The sequence below is a fragment of the Sapajus apella genome, unplaced genomic scaffold (assembly GCF_009761245.1).
Source record: "Sapajus apella isolate SASKATOON/1434 unplaced genomic scaffold, GSC_monkey_1.0 scaffold6, whole genome shotgun sequence".
Lineage (NCBI taxonomy): Eukaryota > Metazoa > Chordata > Mammalia > Primates > Cebidae > Sapajus > Sapajus apella.
Genome location: NW_022436946.1, coordinates 22,924,186 through 22,944,735, shown reverse-complemented (window position 1 = coordinate 22,944,735; position 20,550 = coordinate 22,924,186).

The following is a 20,550-nucleotide window of genomic DNA, read 5'->3' as shown; positions in this document are numbered from 1 at the left end:
CCTTCTAAGGTAACATTTATGGCTCCCAGGAATTAGGACTTGGCATCCTTGAGGGGTCATTATTCAGCTTACTCTACATTCCACATATTTATCACTCTTACTAGAATTCTATTTGGATATGATCACACATTAAAGAGTACACAAGTAAATCTCATTCACTATGTACAGAAGAAGGGGTTAATCTGATAGATAAGTTTGTTTCTGGTAATTTTTTTCTTTTTTCTGAGACGAGTCTGACTCTGTTGCCTAGGCTGGAGTGCAGTGGCACATGCTTGGCTCACTGTAGCTTCCACCTCCCGGCTTCATGCAATTCTCCTCCTCCAGCCTTCTGAGGAGCAACGCAATGTATTTTTAGTAGAGACGGGGTTTCACCATGTAGGCCAGGTTGTTCTTGAACTCTTGACCTCAGGAGATCCGCCTGCTTCGGCCTTTCAAAGTGACCAAAGTCTTTAAGGGCTGGTGCCTCAAGGTTCACCAACAGAGGGATTACAGGCACGAGCCACCGCACCCAGCCTATTTCTGGTAATTCTTAGAGAAAATAAAGAAGTAATCACACAAAAATTCCCAGAAACCAAAGGACAGCACTCCATTAGCTGTGGGAAAGTATCATGCTCTCTTTGTCTTAATCGTGGGCAAGCCAAGGTGCACTATAGAGAAGGGTGTATAAAATATACCAGGAAGGTAATTTTAAGATGGTACTAAGAAAAAGCAGACCAGGAGGTAAGTCATAACAGCCTAGGGAAAGCTAGGAGAACACCTGGGGGGACATCAGACTCAAAACAAATAATGAGAAAAGTTCATAAGCTTAGTGGCAACACTGCCACTGCTGCTCTAGAAAGCTATGGGCTATGGACTTCATTTATTGTGTTATTTTTATTTCTTGAGGTATCTGTGTTTTTCTCTACTTGTCGTCCATTTGTGCCTTCATTCAATTCTGTCCACATATATTTATTGAATTCCCAGTGCATGCAAGGCACATTATGCAATGGGGATGACACCTTGAACAAAACAAGCCAAATCTCCATCCCTCCTTAAACTTAAAGTTTGGGGTGTAATTTCTGGGCATCATCTCTGTAATGAGAAAATCAGGGCCTGTGATTTACCAGGACTATGTAATGAGAATGAGAGTAGATCTAACATGTGCAAGACCTAAGCTAATATGAAGCAAAAGGAAGCAGAGACAGAGCCCCTTGATCATCTGTGCCTCCCCACTTGGAGAGTCTCCTTCCAGGGCAAATTCATAGTGTTCCTAAATTTTGTTGCAATAAAGGAGTTAGAATTGCAATAGAGCAGGGGTCTTCAAAGTCCTCAGAGGAGCTAAAGAGAAAATCTGTGATCCCTCTCATGTGCCTGTTTCTAACAAAGCAGCTCTGTTTTCATCTGTTTTACATCTTGGGCTTTTAAACAAAGGATTCTGCAACAAGAACAATGAAGATTGAAAACTCCTGCTTTAGAGTAGCAGCCCCCACAGTGACCAAGAAACTTCTCCTGCAATGCCACATGTGTGGGAAACAATTCAAAACGCATGCACAGTGGATGGTGGGTCAGGTACCATCTTACATGAAGAATGGGCTATTAAACTAATACTTAACCAATGACAGCAGCGGGTGTAGATGATGATAACCTGATTCTTTCTGGTGTTTCATTTCTTCTTCATGTGACAGGAAAGATAACCAAGAACGGAATGAAGGAAGGCAAACTGTTGTTTCTCACAATGCTTTTCATCCATCAAGTGATAACTTCCCTACTCATGTTCTGAATGTCTCCTCTTTGGAAGCACTTTATGTCTTCATGAGTTTCTGAAGATATGTCCGTGAGGACTGAAAACACGAGGGTGATAGAAAATTACATAAGTCGGGATAAAATAAAAGAAATTGAGTTGAGATCTGAAAGTTTGATGAACAGATGAGTGTAACTCATATTTTTCAGACTACGCTAATCTCTGCATAGTGTAAGGTAATAACAACATAACCAACAGTACGTTCTGGCTCTATTTCTGCCCGATCTGGTCTTCAGAAAATTCTCCTCAAATGGTTCTGAGTGTCCCTAGGTGGTATCTTGTTCTTTGACACCTAATACCAACAGGCCCTTTTATTCTTGCTCACAGCCACAATTTCTTCAGTAACCTTTGATGTCGAAAGTGGCAACTATACCACTGTGATGGTGAAGTGACTTCTAATGAACTGGCAAAGGGTGTCATCACTTCAACTAGCCTTGCTCAGATTTCAGTCATGCCAGGACCTGAAGGGGCCTGCAGGCAGAAATAAAGACGGCTCAGAAATATCTGGAAGTACTAAGCACCAGATGGAAAAATGGGTGTATTCTTGCACAAACAGACAACAGTTTGGTCATGTAGAGCCAAGGTTTGTGGGGAGGAGCGTCCACACTGCCCTAATGTTTCAGAAAGCAAACAGAAGTGGAGGATATATTGTCTCATACGTATTTCTACCTCCAAAAGAATAATGTTCATGAAGATAACAAAATTTTATTTTCTGATCGCCTGAATTCAAAATTATAAAAGCTATAAATTATACAATATTAACTAAATGTAAGTATATCATCATCATCATGTAACAAAATATTGTAGGGTGATACTTATAGTAACAAATTATTAACATATGCATAATTAATTTTTATAAAATACTACAAATTTTTTTATGATACTTTAAGTTCTAGGATACATATGCAGAATGTGCAGGTTTGTTACGTAGGTGTACATGTGCCATGGTGGTTTGCTGCACCTATCAACCCATCATCTACATTAGGTATTTCTGCTAATGCTATCTCTCCCTTAGCGCCTGACACCCCAAGAGGCCCCAGTGTGTAATATTTCCTTCCCTGTGTCCATGTGTTCTCATTGTTCAACTCCCACTTGTGAGTGAGAGCATGTGGTGTTTGGTTTTTTTCTGTTCCTATGTTAGAGTGCTGAGAATGATGGTTTCCAGGTTCATCCATGTCCCTGCAAAGGACATGAACTCATCCTTTTTTAAAGGCTGCATAGTATTCCCTGGTGTAGTTGTCCCATATTTTCTTTGTCCAGTCTATCATTAACGGGCATTTGGGTTGGTTGCAAGTCTTTGCTATTGTGAACAGTGCTGCAATACACATACATATACATTGGTATTTATAGTAGAATGACTTATAATCCTTTGGGGATATACCCAGTAATGGGATTGCTGAGTCAAATGGTATTTCTGATTCTAAATCCTTGAGGAATGACCACACTGTCTTCCACAATGGTTGAACTAATTTACACTCCCAGTAAATTACACAACAGTGTAAAAGCTTTCCTACTTCTCCACGTCTTCTCCAGCGTGTGTTGTTTTCTGACTTTTTAATACAAAATATGAATAATTTATACTATAATTCCACTTTTAATTTTTTTCTATATTTTCTATATTTTAATGTTTTCTATATTTTAATTAATTTTCTATATTTTACACAACAGTGTAAAAGCATTCCTATTTCTCCACATCCTCTCCAGCATGTGTTGTTTTCTAACTTTTTTTCTAATAGTAAAAAAAGCTATAAATGAGGCAGTAGTGCAAGGGACCAAATTCTCAGTTTCAGGATCCCAATGAGAAAAGGCTCTCAGACATGCAAATAGAAATTTGCTCTTCTCAAATATTCTCTTTACTTAAGGAAATTTCTAGCTAATCTCGTTAGGCACAACTGAAAACTAATTCTGCATCTGCTAAGGTCCATTAAAGAGCTTGAAAATATATTATGTTCAAGGGGGCTCAGGCAACTCCCCGCCACCACCCCTGGTCAACACACCAACCATTGCACCTGAAAATTTCAGATGTGCTAGGGAGACTGGGCAACAAAGTATTGTTTTAAAAGAACAATGATTTTCTTGTAGATTCACTAGAGACATGAACGACAAAGCAACTACTGGAAAGTCTGGTAAATCTCTGCATGCATCTGGAATTGATAGGAAGAAATGACATAGGACCACTATTTGTCTTATATGAATTCAAAAAGTCATCTTGTCAAGCACTTTTTTCCTAAGGATATTTGTACTTCAACATAGTATAGCTCTTTCTTGTACGCAGATGTACATGATGGATGAATAGAGTGCGAGCCTATGGTTTCAATGTTCTCACCCTCCAAAACGGAATTATACCAAGATGCTGCTAATTATACAATAGTTCTTCTAAATGAAAGCTCACAGCAACAAAACTCACAGTAGGGGGTTTTAATGGGAAGTATTATATTACTGAGTAATTGAATCTTTAGCTCTTAAAGAGGTTTTCAGCTTTTAAAGTTAAAGGCCACAAAACCTGAGTTGAAAAGGTGCCATAAAATTAATTAGGAGAGAAAACAAAATAATTTCCTCTTTACCACATTTCCGCCTCCACAGAAGTTTTGTACATCTATTACCAAAGAGTATTATCTTGTTCACCATCCCATCAAGACTTACTTTACATGAGAATGTTTTATGTCACATTGAACGGAATGTCAATTGGATTCAAGATACTACCGCTTAGTTTTTTCTTACTCTGAATAATTACACTACTCCTAATGTTATTATTATTTATGATTATTAGCTACCATTTTTCAATCACCAAGGCATTGTAGTAGAACAACATTAGGCAGTTTCTCAGCAATTCATGTTGTACTATATATTTCTTTCAAAGACATAGAAGTAGAGCAAGTATCTTAGCCAAGGTTATGCCCTACTAAGCACTGAAGAGGTGTTTAAAATGAAGACTTCGTGAATCTATAAATCAAGAGATTTTCCACTAAATGATAGTTACTTCTTTGTGTGTGTACATATGTGTGTATTTTATTTAACTAGGATAGTAGAAATGTTCAAAGCCCTGGATCCCTTGGTAGGATCTCAAGTTCGTGGATAAAATAAACTGTTGCCATTTATAAGCAAGGCCTGGTGCTTTGGGCAAATAATAAAGAACGAGCCTTTCTTCCACATGAAATCTCCTTGGCAAAGAGTCAAGGCGACTTTAGATTGCTACCTGGCTGTTCAGGCCAACATTGGGACAATCCTAAATCTAAACCTGCTTCTCAACAGAAGGACTGTTGGCACATGAAGTTAAATAATTATTTGCAGTGCTGGACTATCCCAATCATTGCAGGACATTTGCATCACTGGACACTACCTACAAAATAGCGATGGCCTCCACGCAAATACAAAACCCCATCCTAGGGTAATACTGCCCTGAGCTAAGAACCACTGACCTCGTCCAGTCATGATATTCTATAGTTAACAGGCAACTGCTCTACCACTGCAAGAAGCAGTCCTGGATTTTCTGTGCAGTATTACATCATTTTTGCCCTAGCCCAAGAATGTCAGGAGCAGATAACATGCTACTGTAGACATATTTGGACTAAGCCACTGCTATGGGGCAAAAACTATATTAAATCAAGAAAAGAAGGTTAGGGAGTCCAATCAGAGTGTAGGGATGTGAAAAGATGGTCAGTCTCCATACAGAGTTATAGTCATCAGTGGTAAAGAAAGAAAAGAGAAAACACAGGAGGTATGCATCTCCAGTTCATCGGAGGAAAGGAGCAGTAGTAAGGCTGATCACGGTGGCTCATGCCTGTAATCCCAGCACTTTGAAAGTCCGAAGTGGGCGGATCACAAGATCAGGAGTTCAAGACCAGCCTGGCCAACATGGTGAAACCTCATCTCTATTAAAAATAAAAAATTAGACGGGCGTGGTGGTGGGCACCTATAATCCCAGCTACTTAGGAGGCTGAGGCAGGAGAATCGCTTGAACCCGGGAGGCAGAGGTTGCAGTAAGCCAAGATCTCCCCTCTGCATTCCAGTCTGGGTGACAGAGCAAGACTCCATCTCAAAAAAAAAAAAAAAAAGGAAAAGAAAAGAAAAAAAGGAGCAGTAGTAAGGCCCAGTTCAGGCTCTATCGGCTGGCTGCCAATTTCCTGCATGCTATTGGCTCATGATACGGCAATTTTCTGTCTGGAACCCAATAGTTCCTTCAGCCTTTACAATTAATCCTCAGTCACCCAGTAACTACTCTTGGGCCCCACAGAAGACAGGCCAACTGTCGACTTTCATGTCTGTTATAACTTATTCTTGAAATATGTCACCATAAAGCCTAAAAAGCTTGATGCCCCGTTCAACACATTTTGAGTTATATTTTTGAAAGAGGATGTTTGGGCAATGACACACAAATTACATGCACAAAGAAAATTAATTATTTGCAGACATGTAGTATAATTCTATGGGTTTATGCTATCCATCTGTGAACCTTAGTCTCCCCTAGTGCAAGCACTGCTTATAATAAAAAAAGTTTAACAGCTTTCAAAAAAAAAATGTATTATGCTTACTTTTGCATAATTATGCAAATCATTATGCTTACTTTTGCACAAGAGTAAACTCTTCATTATTTGATGGCATTCATAGGCTCATAAGGGTGGAAGGAAGCTTAAAGGGCCAACTGGTCCATTCCCTGGCAATCAAGAGGGACAACTTTTAAACAAACCTTGAAAGATGGTGCCAAGGACCTGGCACTGGCACCACTTGAAGAAATATACCATTGTTTAATCTTTCACCCTCAGAAAAATTTTCTGTTACTGTGTCTATATTTGCTGCAACAATTGACAGTATCCTCAATAATCCAAGGTAAAACGATGCCGAATAATGGCTTGTTGTGTCCTCTGTGTTAAAATGCTTCATGACTGAGAGTTGTTATTCAGTGATTTCTACCTCCTCCTTAGACCAAGTAATATCACTATGTTTAGCTTTTCCACAGAGGTCTTATTTTATCAAACAATAATTTTCAGTAAATCTCATACTTATTTCTAATGATTAAAAAAATCCTCTACTAAGACTCTGACCAGTGCAGAATTGTATAGATGAAAAGATCTTTTCAGAGATCTTTTTATGCATTTTTAAAATTTATATGGGCATCATTCCAGGTTTTAATGACAGCTTCATGTGCCCTCTATATCAAAGTGCCTCATTATTATAGCACAAAGACATAACAGCTGACTTGGTAAATGCACAAGATACAGAAAGAGGTAAAAAAGAGGGTGTTTGCCTTTGTCCTGGATACGAAGGGATGCTTTACAAAAAACGTGACCTTCAGCTTCAGCTTCAAGAATGAGAAAGAGCTTTCCAATAGGAAAGAGGGAGTTACTTTTAGAGGAAATATATAAATGGAATCCAAGAAGAGATGCAAGGTGTTTCATGCAAGTCGGCATGCTGACACATAGGGTAGGGAATGAAGTGAGGAAAGGAGAAACGTAAGAGGTATTGAGCATTGTCTATGTGTTAGATGCATCATACACATGATTTCGTTTCATCGTCATTATGGTGCATATGCTGACCCACATTTTGCCTATGATGAACCCAAAGTTCAGAGGGGTTAATACTTTGCCCACAGTGAGACAGATAGTGAGTAGCAAAACCAGGATGAAAGTCCTGGGCCGACCGATGGTAAAGCTCTGTGTTCATCATATTATTCTCTCAGTCCAAAAGAGGCAGAGCAAAGTCAGATCCTTAGGGCCTTGATTGTACTGCTAAGGAATTTAAACTTTCATTTGTAGAATAAAAAGGATAGAAATTATTTTTAAAATTTTTATTTTTAGGAAAAAAATTATAAAAACAGCTCTTGTGATAGTAAGGAATCATAAATTTTAAATGGTAGAGATGGTTTCAGGAACACACTTAAGGAGGCTAAGGTTATAGCCCAGGTCAGATCCAATGAAGATCTGACTTGCTGCAGTAGCAGTGAGGAAAACATGGAACAGATAGAGTCATGATTTTGAGGTTTTATGTCCAGGGCTTGGTGAATGATTTGATGTGGGAATGAAGGTCTGGGAGGAGCCTGGGATCACTCCCAGGTTACTGACTTTGGCAGAGGTTGGGTGGTGGTTAATGGTTGTACTATAAATCACAGTAGTAAATGCCAGAAGCAGCAGCCAGTTTGGAAGTAAAAGATAAAGCATTTGGTTTGGGGACATATTGATTTTGAAACAGAAATATCCCATAGGTAAGGAGCTCTCTGGGATTGGGGTTCAGAATAGCTGAGAAGAACAAAATCATCCTGGGGAAAATCACAGAGTGAAGAAAGTATATGCTGAGGGGTGAGTCCCTGGGGTCATCAATTCATCAACTTTTTTAAAGCAGAGAACCTGTAGAGAAGAGGAGGGAGATTCAAAGAACTGATCCAAGAGGCAGAAAGTAAACCAGGAGGCATAATATCTTAGAATCGGAGACAGGAGGCTATTAAAGAATAAATAAAGCAAACAAAGGCAAATGCTGCAGAGGAGGCAAGTAAATTGGGACTTAAAGCAGTCCATCAGTTTGAACAACTGTAAACATCAGTAGTAATATTGACCAGAGATGCTGATGTGAAGGGACTTGGGTTAAAGAAAAATAGAAATAATAGGGAGGTGAATTACAGACAATTGATTAAAGTGCATTTTAAGAACTTGGAGCATAATCAATAAACTGAATATGCAGAATCTTAAGATGTAATCATAAAACTGATTTTGCCATCTCTTTAAGCCCTGAATTCAATGGGGATGTATAGTCCTTCCCTGCCCTAAGATAAAATCTAAGGAAGATTTCATGACTCCTTCTAGCTCATAAAAATTCTTTCAGACACTTCAAGTCACAACTCCAATCTCATTCTAATAATTAAAATTGTATAGAACAACATATTAAACATATCTTCAATGTTCAATCAAAGATAAAAATGTGTTCCTTCTCCCTTGGCAAAGGAGGGAAATTTCAAGCAGCACCTCAACTTGCTCCACCTGCCTTCCAAATCTCGGTCACTTACTCGAAAGTAAGCCTCAACCACCATCACCGTTGGTGACGCTCTCTAAGCCTCTCTATGTCTAAGCATGGTGGAATCATAGCACTGAGTGCCATCTAACTGGACCTGTGAAGACTCTGACTGTCTTGCCACTTTTGCATTCACAAGGAAGCTAAGCCCTGCAAGGAAGAGAGTCAGGCTTTCCTAGCGGTTACTTGGTGGTAGGATGTAGGAGGAGCAGGCTGAGAATATAACCCACCTGAGAAGGGTGATACATAGGAAGCTTAATATCTCATGAGCTGAATTTGGATCAAAAAGAGACAAGAGGTGGAGAAAAAGCCAGCTTCTTCATTCTCTAGTAATGCTTCTCCCTTACTTCTGCTGTGGGAATATTCTAAGACACAGTGATTCCACAAGGCCTGTCTAGAAGATGTGCCCTTAGGAAGAAGCAACCAGCTGTATGTTCTTGTAAAACTGTGAAATGCTCAGTAATGCACTGTCTGGTGTATGCTTTCCTTCTTTCCTTGCCTCACTTCCCCTTTGCCTTGAGCTTGCTATCTTAAGATTGTCCTTCCCAATACAGTTTTAGTGCAAAAGCTTTCAATGGGTCTTTATATTTTAGGGCACCCAGACCTAGACAGAAGTGATTGGCTTCTTGTCTCTTTCTCCCCGTGAAACAGCAGCTTTTCTCCTAAACCTTTGCGGGCAGGATTTGACCGACACTGCTATGCCACGGCACACTGCTCTGTTGAATACTGACTCTTTTTTGCTGGGCACTTGGTGGAGACCTCTAGGTAGATTCTCCAGCTACAACTCCCTTGATGGAGACAGTGCCTCTCATTTGGCTGCTTGTTCCCAAACCCCAACTGCTGTCTCCAGCAATACAGCTCACAGCCTCTTATTGCGTTGAATCCCTATGGCATGTTCTTCAGTGGGCCCCTTGAAGTCCCTCTTAGAAGGGTTAAGGTTAAGAAGTTGCACCCTCCCCATTCCCATGGGCGGGAGCAGAAAGCAGACTCACAGCACTCCAATGGTTCTCCTCAAGCTTTTGTCTCAAAAAAGTCTCCTTTATTTCCACCCTGAATAAATTTACATTCTTAATATGTGAGGGACTCAAAAATCAAGCAATACGCTTTTAGTTAACTACCACATGAAATTTTGCCTGTGGTCTAGTATCTCCTTTGAAATTCAACATATATTGTTTTGTCCCAGTAAAATCCAACTTCAGTATATTTTCGTAATGAAAAAGGTGAAAAATAGAACGTTAGTTAAAGGTTCTGGAGTGTAAGTAGCATTATTTTATTTTGTTTTGATGTAAAGCAAGAAAGATTTATAAAGATTCAAAATTCTGGTTATATGGACATAGGAGAGAAAAAAGACTGAAAACATAAAACAAAATAATTATTTTTTTGTTATTTTTCTCATCTGCAAAATGGAGCTGAAAATACCTACTCATCCAGAGAGGTTGTGAAAATTAAATCAAGTAAAAAATATTAAAGACATTAGCTGGATCAGTCTCAGAACAAAAGCTCAAAGAATCTAGGATTCAAATATTAAGTCAGACAAACTAAACCAATTTTATAGAATCATGGTGTAGAGCTCTTTCCTTAACTCAACTATAAATCTGTTAGTTTTTCAGTGTTCCAATAATTTGAATTAGAGCTGAAAGGATTTATTCTTCAGAAATATTAAACCCCTTTCTTTTCAACAGGCCTGCAAACTGATTCTAGTATTAATCTCTCTTTTATTTTCTGTAATTTTCAATGCCGTTTGTATATGTATATGAATATACATGAGGCTTTGGCCCATGTTTTTTCCCTTTTAGGAACATTGTGATCCCTTAATGGATTTCATAATGACTAGTATCCCCGGACTGGCTTGGTCCAGTTGTTATATTAAACTAGAAATATGTCAGACCGATCTACAGACTTTACATTTCTATTGAGGCAGCATTGAAGAATATCTAACAGATACTGAGTGCTTAACTACAGATAATGTACTATGCTAAGGAAGTTATTTGTATGATCTCATTTAATACACACAATGATCTTATAAGACAGGTATTTTTACTATACCCCTTTCACAGATGAGAAAAATGAGGCTTAGAGAGGTTATGTTTTCAAAATGATTCTTTTTCCAACATTGCTACTCTTTCGAAAGCCACAAATTTTCAGGAAGGGCAAGAGTCTTTGTATGGAGAGAAAGATGGAAGAAGTGGCTGTGCTCTCCTGTGGACGCATCTCTTTGCTCACATGTGGCGAACCTCCCACGGAGGTCTTCACGTGATCATGGATCAGAAGCCAGCACTTCTGCCCACCCCAGAAACATATTTCACTCATAATGCATTTGCACGTAAGACAGATTTTATTAAAAAATTCATGGTATGATGTGGAAAAACATCTGATAAAATTACATAAAATCCTCCTCAGGGTTTCATTTCTCTAACAATGCCTACCCCGAAAGCAGGTGTTTCATCTCCCTCCTCCTTCCTCCCTTACCTCCTAAGGAAGATAATCACCTGTTTGAATATCCCACTGAACAGCTAAAAGTTAGGCAAAGAGCAAGCAGTTCGAGTAGTATCATCCTACTTAAGCATACTCCTGAGTTGTAAGGGTTGGGAGGTGGCTTACCCACCCATCCCTTGTGGTCTACCAAATTTGTCCATTATGTACTCTGGGCTTATTGCTTATTAAGAGTAAGGAGTGACAAGGTTGATTTTGATAGTAAGAAGAGATTTTTCTAATTATTCTGATGGACTGATATCAGGACCAAATCTTTGGCAACAAAGGACAAAACTTAATATAATAGGGAACAGGATGGACCTACCTTCTTAGACACCTCAAAATGAAGGATACCAAGCTTTTCCATGAATTCTATATATTGAGTGTTAAGCGTTTGAACCACCATGCAGAATTCCGAAATTTAGCCTTTTTGTATCAACTGTCAGTGGCATATTTAGATGTGAGTCACTATAGCAGTGGGGCAGAGGCAAAGGAAAAGACAAAAGTGTTAATGACTACCTGTGCCATATTTTTTTCAAGGAGAAATGCAACTGCTTCCTGTTCAGCAGAAAAGGAAGAAACTAAAGGACATAAGAAAGGATGATTACGATTCTAGAAATGTAAAATTTTCTTCCCCAAACTATCTTTTCTAAGACTATGTCTCCAAGTTGTGTTGGTCTCTAATTTAGGTGGAATTTTTTCCTAAAACTCAGACTTTTTAGAGAGAGCATGAAAATAGCCACGAATTTCACTTACAGAATTTAAACAATATATCTCACATTTTTCATGACTAAATACATAATGCTAATAATAAAGGCATAATAACCCATTTCTCTTCCATTTCCATACAGAGATTCTTTCTCATAGGAAAATTTGTTGCCTTGAAGTGTGAAGCATGAAATCCTCATTTTTGAAATGTAATCAGCATTTTTAAGCATGAAAAAGATCTTTTGACCAGGGAAAGACAACTCCAAAGCAAGGGCTTGCTTGTCTCTTTGTAAACCTAAACTTGATCTTCCTTGTAGGAGGAATGTTTTTGTCATTCCTGCTATTGGCTTGCAAGTTTGGATCCATGTGGGATGGTTAAAATCAATCTGTAATGTTTCTTTTTCGGAGATACAATGCCTATGACTGTCCAGTTGTTAACAGTCCAGAAAACAAATCAGTCAGTAATGTTCACAAAAATATAGAGATGGTAAAATGTTGAATCACTTTTCACTGAAGTATCATAGAACATTGTAACTCAAGCTAACTACTGTATTTGCTGCTATTTGTGATTTTTAGAATATAAAATATTAGTGTATTAAATTGACATTCCCCAGCTATTTCTGACCCTCAGTTTAAAATAAATTTCTCTCACTGTTATCTCTTTATTCAGTATCTCCTATAAGACTATTTTTATCAATTTTAGAAAATGCTGAATGCTGTTTTGTGCACCAAGAAGTTTAAATTTAATTGGAAAGTTCGTACAACTCCCTAGGTATCAAAATCATAGCCAATTCATATACAGCACAGTGTAATGAAAAATTATGTCCAAAATTCAATATTCTTCAGTAAGTCAGTAGTCTCTAGTAAAAGTGGGTACATCAGTTAGCCCCTTTCCTACTTTTCTTCATCCTCACTGTAGCATATTTTTCAGGTTCTGAATTCATTTCAGGGTTTTAGATCAAAGCACCAATAGCTGCATGAATTCAAATGCCAGTAATATGAAACAAACGTCAACCTCTGAGGCTTGTAGCACCCTTTGGATAGTCAGTTAGGCCAGGGCAGGCCTGAGCTATCCTCCTGGGAAATGGTGTGTGCTACTAGCAAGGCACCTATCTATGTGCTTGATCGTATAGTATACTCAAATTCATCACTATAAGAGATTAAATTGTTCTTCTTTTGAGATTTTGAGAACTCCATCAAGAATTTTCCGATTTGGTTTTATCCTGAAGGAGATGTATCATTTATAGGAAGTTCAGAGCTTGAATCTTGAAGACTGTAGTAGTCTTCTGCAGCTGCCTGAAATATCACAGACAGATAGGCTTAAACAATAGAAATTTATTTCTCATAGATTTAGAGGCTGAGAAGTCCAAGATCAAGGTATTGGTAAGGCAGGTTTCATTCTGAGGCTTCCTCCTTTGGCTTGCAGGCTGCCACCATCTCACTGTGGACTCTTGTGACCTCTCCTTTGTGCTGATCCAAGTGGGGAGAGGGAGAGAAAGAAAAAGCAAGCTCTATGGTGTCTCTTCTTATAAGGGCACTAACCCTGCCAGATCAGGGCCCTACTCTTATGACCTCATTTAACCGTAATTACCTCTTTATAGGCCCCGTCTTCAATACAGCCACATTGGAGGTTAGGGCTTCAAAATATGAAGTGGGGGGAATGTGATTCAGTCCCTGTCAAAAACATTGTTTCATACTGGAAGCCAAGACGTTCTGGGAAATGAAGGGAAGGATGAAATATGATGTTATCACACAACACCATGTGTATTTTACCATCCTTCTCAGGTTTGAATGATCTCTTCCTTTATTTTCCATCTTGTTATTCCTAATGTTCTTTGTTCTATGCTGGCAAATAGGAAATCCCAGGCCAGAGCTTTAGTTAAGAAGGGATATAAAGGACTCAGGGAAGGCTCAGAGTCCAAGAGATTCAAGACCATGCAGATTTTAAGGTAAGTTTCAACGTGAAAGAGGATCCTTTAGTGACATTAAGATTTACTTTAAGTTTCTTTCCATTTATAACGCATAATGAAGGTAAATCCTCAACACGAACCATTTTCTAAATGTTTTTCTTGAAAAACACAAAACTTTACCAGATTGAACAATCAGAATACATTAAAAAACTGAAATACAAAGAATTTTCACACTGTTATTGATTTTTAAATTATTTTTTCTTGCTAAGGTATTACACCTACATTTTAAAATTGTAATCAAAATAAATAAAAATCTTCTTAAGAATAGAAGTCTCCATATTTTTATAACATGATTAATACTTAATGGTCTTTGATAAATTAACAGCAAAACTCTGGTTTATCTATGATAATACTGATAATACAACAAGTTTGAGATTCAACTAAGTTCTAATGCTATTGTAATCCAGAAAATCATACATAGCAACCTCTGTCCTATAGGAGTATGTGTGTATGTATGTGTGTGTGTGTATGTATGTGTGTGTGTGTGTGTGTGTGTGTATGTGTGTACATGTCTTTTTGCCTTTGCAATTTATTAAGGGAACAGAACCATACTCACTGTTGTGCACATAATACCGAGCATAGCCACTGGCATGAGATGGGAGGTCAATAAGTATTATATTAATTAGTTAATTAACCTTTATTGCATGCTTAGTGTGTGACCCAAACTACTTTGTACAGTGGCGAGTAAAATTATGAGACATTGCCCATTGTCTTCAAAGAGCTTACAGTTAAATAGGGGAGACAAGACCTCCTGCATAATCTCCCATTAGAGATTCATTAGAGAATAAATATCTTGAGATAACAATGCAAGATGATAAATATGTGGTTAGGTGTGAACAACTGCACTTAATAACAGAACCAGACAATGGTGTTACATTTCATAAACTGTAACATCAGAATAGTTCTCTTCCTCTTGTATCCAAAACAGAGGTGTCCATATTACAAGCTATTTGCAGGGTTAGGGCAATTCCAACCTTGAAGTAGACACGGCTGAGCCTCTACTCATGCCCCAACATGCTTCTTTGCTAACGATACCTAAAGTCTTGATTGAGACTAACAGGTGTCACAGTACTTATTTAGTTGCTGCCTGCTTCATCTATGAGGTTAAAATACTTTCTGATATCTTTAATACTGACATAATAGCTAATAATATAAGCAAACTGAAAGACTATCCCATTGTCCTTGCATGGTATTGGGCAGAATTTAGTGAGCCATACAGCCTGTCATCAAGGTTTTTATACAAAAAAGGGCAAAAAATTCTAAAAAGCAAATAATCCAGAAAGAAATTACTTACTTTTCATGAGAAGTTTCATTTTAAAAAAATTAAAGAACACTTTTATTTGAAATTTGGTAAAATTGTAATTAAAGATAAAACAAAAACAGATTAAAGCATGGAGAGTATACTTTTTATACTCAGATGAAATTGCTTTATACCTAAAATAGTATGCTGAAAGCAAAGTGCCTTGAAGATTTTCTTTCATTTAATCTAAACCAGTAGTTTTCCAAGTATGCTACAGAGAAGCTTCCAGAGTCACACAATGTTTAATAAAAATATAATTTCTAAGCATATTTAGACTATTAGAAAAACCAGAAAAATACATGATACAATATACAGTATATTTTAATACACTGGGGAGACTGTCATACTCAACTCCTACGTTAACTTTTTTTAAGTGGATATTGGAATAGAGCTTCTTATGCCATCTCTGTGTATATTTTAAAATTCTTACAAATGCAGTATTCATTAGGAAGTTTATAACTTTATATGGTACCTTTTTAGATGTATGCATATTCACTCTTGTAACAGTGGACGAATGAAGGGAGCACCACGGAGCACCTCAATACTGTGCATGCAAAACAAATTATTCAAATCAATGGGCTGCTGAGACTTGATATTAGAAAGTAACCATTACTTGTATGGTCACGTTTCAAATTTTTATTTTCATTAGAACAGCTTCATTGCTTTTGTGTGGTTTGTAGGTTCTATAAATTTAAATTTATAAGATGTATTAATACACATATTTTATCACTTCTCAAGTGAATTGAGATGTACATTTTATTTATAAATCATATCCTTTACAAAATGAACTTATGCTAATAAAATAAGCAGTAAGTTTTTCTTTTTCTTTGAAAAAGAACTTGTTTCCAGTTGTTAATAGTCTAAAGTGCCGCATAACTAAAATAGAATATATTATTAATTTGCCAAAAACAAATCTCATTCTTGCTCCATTTTAGTTTTGCTCTTCACTCATGAAAGTTGCTCTATATGAGACCAGCGTGGACCTTAGCAAAATTAATCATTTTCATTGGATCACTATTCTCTCTGTTGTATACTTTTTTCCCACCATTCCCTGCAATAGTTCTTGGACTTCAGTGGCAATGTGTTTTCTAGTTTAATCCTTATCTTTCTGATCATCTGTTTCCTTCACTAACATCCAGGGTATTCTTCCTCTGACCGTTCATACATCAAATATTAGTAGATGGTATATGTGCCAGGAATTTACTGCTGCATTAATATAAATCTCTGAATCCACTTAATGGCATAAAACTACCATTTTATTTGATTTATGATTGGAGCTAAGGTGTCCAAGAAGGGCTCGACTTGGTGATTCATCTTTAATCTTTGACATCAGCTTGGATTGTTAGGGCAGCTGGGGAGAAACTTCTTAAAAGATTTCTTTACTCACACGTATTGCACATAGGTGTTCTTTGTGTGCATTCTCCTCCACCTCTCTCTCTCTTTCTTTCTCTCTCTCTCTCATCTTCCCCAACACCTTTCCTTGTGGCTTGGACTTCTCACAGCATTGCAGTTTCAGTGTACTTGCAGTTCTTACATGGCAGCTGGCTTCCAAGAGACAGAAAGCAGAGGCTTTCTGACTACTGAAATGCCTGGCACATCACCTCTTTCACACGCTGTTGTATTTTTGCCTCACTGAGAGACTCTGTGTCCACTTTTATCCCCCTTACTTAGAACACTTTCCTTCTTCCACTCCAGTTTATATCTCTCTATCTGTGACTTCTTTCCAGATTAACTTCATATCTTTAATGTGCCCTTCCCTCTCAGAACTTCAACACCAACTTTGTATATTATTATGTGTAATGAGCATCTCTAGCTTTCTGACTGTTCCTCATTGAGCCCCTGACTATTAGTAACCGAATTTTATTCAAGAAATTGATAATTTTTTAGAAACCTTTGGAGATATTAGCCATCCCCTACAAAAGAAGTTGTATTATTCAGTGTTTTTCAGAGAAATAGAACCAATAGGATGTGTTTATATAAAAGGAAATTTATTTTAAGAAAATGGTTCACTTAATCATAGAGGCTTAAAGTCCAAAATCTACTGCAGTAGGCCTGCAGGCTAGAGTTTCAGGGAAGAGTCTCAGTTCAAGCCCAAGGGCAGGCTTCTGACAGAAATCTATTTTGCGCTGGGTAGGGTCAGTCTTTGTTCTGTGAAAGCCCTTCACCTGATGGAACGTGGCCCACCCACAAATGAAGATTAATTGTCTTTACTCAATATCCACTGATTTTCATGTTAATATCATGCAAAACATTCCTTCAGAGGAATATTCAGAATAACATTTAACCACATATCTGGGCACCTGGGCCCAGGCAAGTGAACACATAAAATTAACCATGACAGAAGCCAAACAGACGTTTCCTCACTTGCTCAGCCACAGAATGGACACCTGATGCAAGTTCAGCACATCAGGCGCTTGTTTCTTAATTGTTGAATCTTAAACAACTGATGTAATGCTGTCAGGAAAACAAGAGGTCATATTCACCACAGTAGCAGTAGCAGCAGTGGCGTAGCTTTCAGTTTATATTTGGGGCCTGAGTACTGATATAGTTTTTGCCACTGGGTCTTTAGTAGCTTCTTTGGTTGCTTCTAGCTGACAAACCTTCTTGAGTTGTGTCTAGCTGGTCCTGTGGCCTCCCACCGAGTCTGCAGCCTCTAGACATATTCCCAGTAGATTCCTCGTACTTCTGAAAATAAGCAGAATTGGTTTCTGCTGCTTGGAACCAAGTCATGCTTAATGCTATGTTATGCTAATTATGTGCAAGAGTTGCACTGAGGATAGACAAGTTAATAAATAAGAAGTAGATTGAAAATTCCTAATACAGTAGGATGACCAGTATATTGTATTAATTTTTTTCTTCCTCCTATTTCTTTCCTTCTTCCCCTTCTTTCTCATTATTATTAATATCATTACAGGTGTTATTATTAAATTTTCTATACATTTTTTGAACAAGAAATATAACTTCTGGCATGACACTCAGGACAATATAGTCCCCAGCAGTGACCTATTTATTTTACTGCAGTAAGACTAAAGATTTGAGACTTTAAGGGACTTAGGTCATTAACACAATAAGCTATCCAGTTTAGTGCTGAACACTTTAAACTACACTACATTTCACTACATACTTGAAATATTTTGATTATCTATGGAAAAGAATCTTAGTAGCACAGAAATTGGAGAGATGAACAAAATCTAAGTTGATGTTTCAGAACTGCAAATGAAACTTTATTCAAATTAGAAGTTAGAGAGAAAGTACCAGTTTCCTGACGTTTCCAGCAATAAATCCCATAAAACACTACTAATGGATACAGCATTTATTTTGGGAGTGTTAAAAATATTCTAAAATTAGATTGAAGTGACGGTTGTACATATACTATATACTACTTAATGAATATACTATATGTTACTATATATAGTGCATATACTACATACCAGTTAAATTGTACACTTTAAAAGCATAAATTTTTGGTAAGTTAATTATATCTCAATAAAAAAGATTTTTAAAAAGCAAGTAACCATGCTGTAAGTATCTAACTAGAGATTCAGATTATGGGACTCTATTTTTAAATTTATTCTTTATCACACAGCTAGGACTCTATTTCTGAAGGAAATTTCAAAATCACTGTTATTTATTTATTTGGCAGTTTCTAAACCTGTCAACTTGTGTATTTACTTTAAACTCAAACTTTATCATTTCAATTTCAGGTAAAGTCTAGTCGTGGAATTCAGTCACTCCTAATGGACACATATTTTATTATATCTAGAGGTTTATCTGGCAGCTACTTAGTAAAGTAGGGAGATGGATTGATTCCAACAATCCTTGAAGTTATACAGTGGGCCAAAGCATCCAAATACATAAATAAGTGAATGATACCTTTCCATTTCTTCGTTATAGCTAAAACTCTCAGCCATGCTTAGGAGTCATCACATCTAAACAAGTTTAAGATAGAGCATTCATCATTCTTTTGTTCTGTTCCCAGCATGTAACTGGGGACAAATAAAGGGCATATGATGGTGACATTGTTGGCTACAAATACCACATAAGGAACACACCATTTACATATTATTTGCCTGTATTGCATTACTTGTTAGAGAAACAAAGATAGAAATACTTCAATCCTCAAACATATGTAAGGAGAAATATTTTACAATACTTCACCTGCTTCCATTCAAGGAGCCTGATGTAGCTTTCAAGACAGCTCTTTAATTGAGAATATGTCTGTAGCCTCTCTGCCACATGAGGAGAAGAAAGGAGAGCAGGAGGAGGGACAGGGAGGAGGAAAAGAAGAAACAGTTTTTAAAACTGGAAACATACCAAGATTCTCGGTATTCCACTGCATGAAATGGGAATGGACCATTTTATCTTGTGAGTCTCTCTCTCTCTCTTTCTTTCTGTCTCTCTGTCTTTCTCTCTCTCTACCTCTCTTCCCCCACCCCCATATAAGCAATCTACTTATCACTGTGCCCAGACTTGATTAGATTTATAGTTTGTTTATCTGAGAGCTCAATGCTTTATTGCATCCAGAAGCCAAAATACGTGCACCTCCACAACCCGGCTGAATAAAACAAACTCATTTTGATCTTTGTGTACAAAGCCATCAGCACTGGTTCAAAGTGTAGCGCAGCCAGTTCTGGACGGCAGATGCAGAGCTGAGCTCTTCTCCCGGGCCCTTGGTTTCAATTAGGCCGTCTGCCAAGTGGCCCATGTGCCTCTGTGCGCTGAAACATTTCTTTGAGGCAGCTTTTTTAAATTAGGAAATAAAGACTTCCCATGTGATTTGCTATATATACAATTTATGACAATTGATTTTTATAGTTAAAGTACATACATTTTTAGCATATTTCTCTTTCTGCAAAATAGTGGCTTTCTAACAAGGGAAGAAAATTAGCTAAATGTAAATACTGCATTTCATTTATTCTTCCTACTCTAAAATTTACTCAAATATACATTAAAATGATACTAAAGACCATTGGGTTTCCAAAATAATTTACTTCTTTGTCTTCAAAAAAAAAAAGACAGTGGAATACAAATAAGTATTCTAACTTCTAGGAACCATAAAGATGGAAGAAATAAATATGCACAAAAAAGAAGCTATAATTACTTGAGCTTGGTCAGTTCCCCAATCAGGACAAATGATTTTTTTCTACCATTTGGGCCTTTTACCTCCTGAACTTTCAAACAACACCTTGTGACCTGGTAATAGCTATAACACACTCCAAAAGCCAGCTTCCAATTTCTAGCTGATTCCTGGTAGAAGGGTGATTTAAATGCACAGCAAATATGTGTACTTCACATCTCCAATATACACATCTTATGTAAAT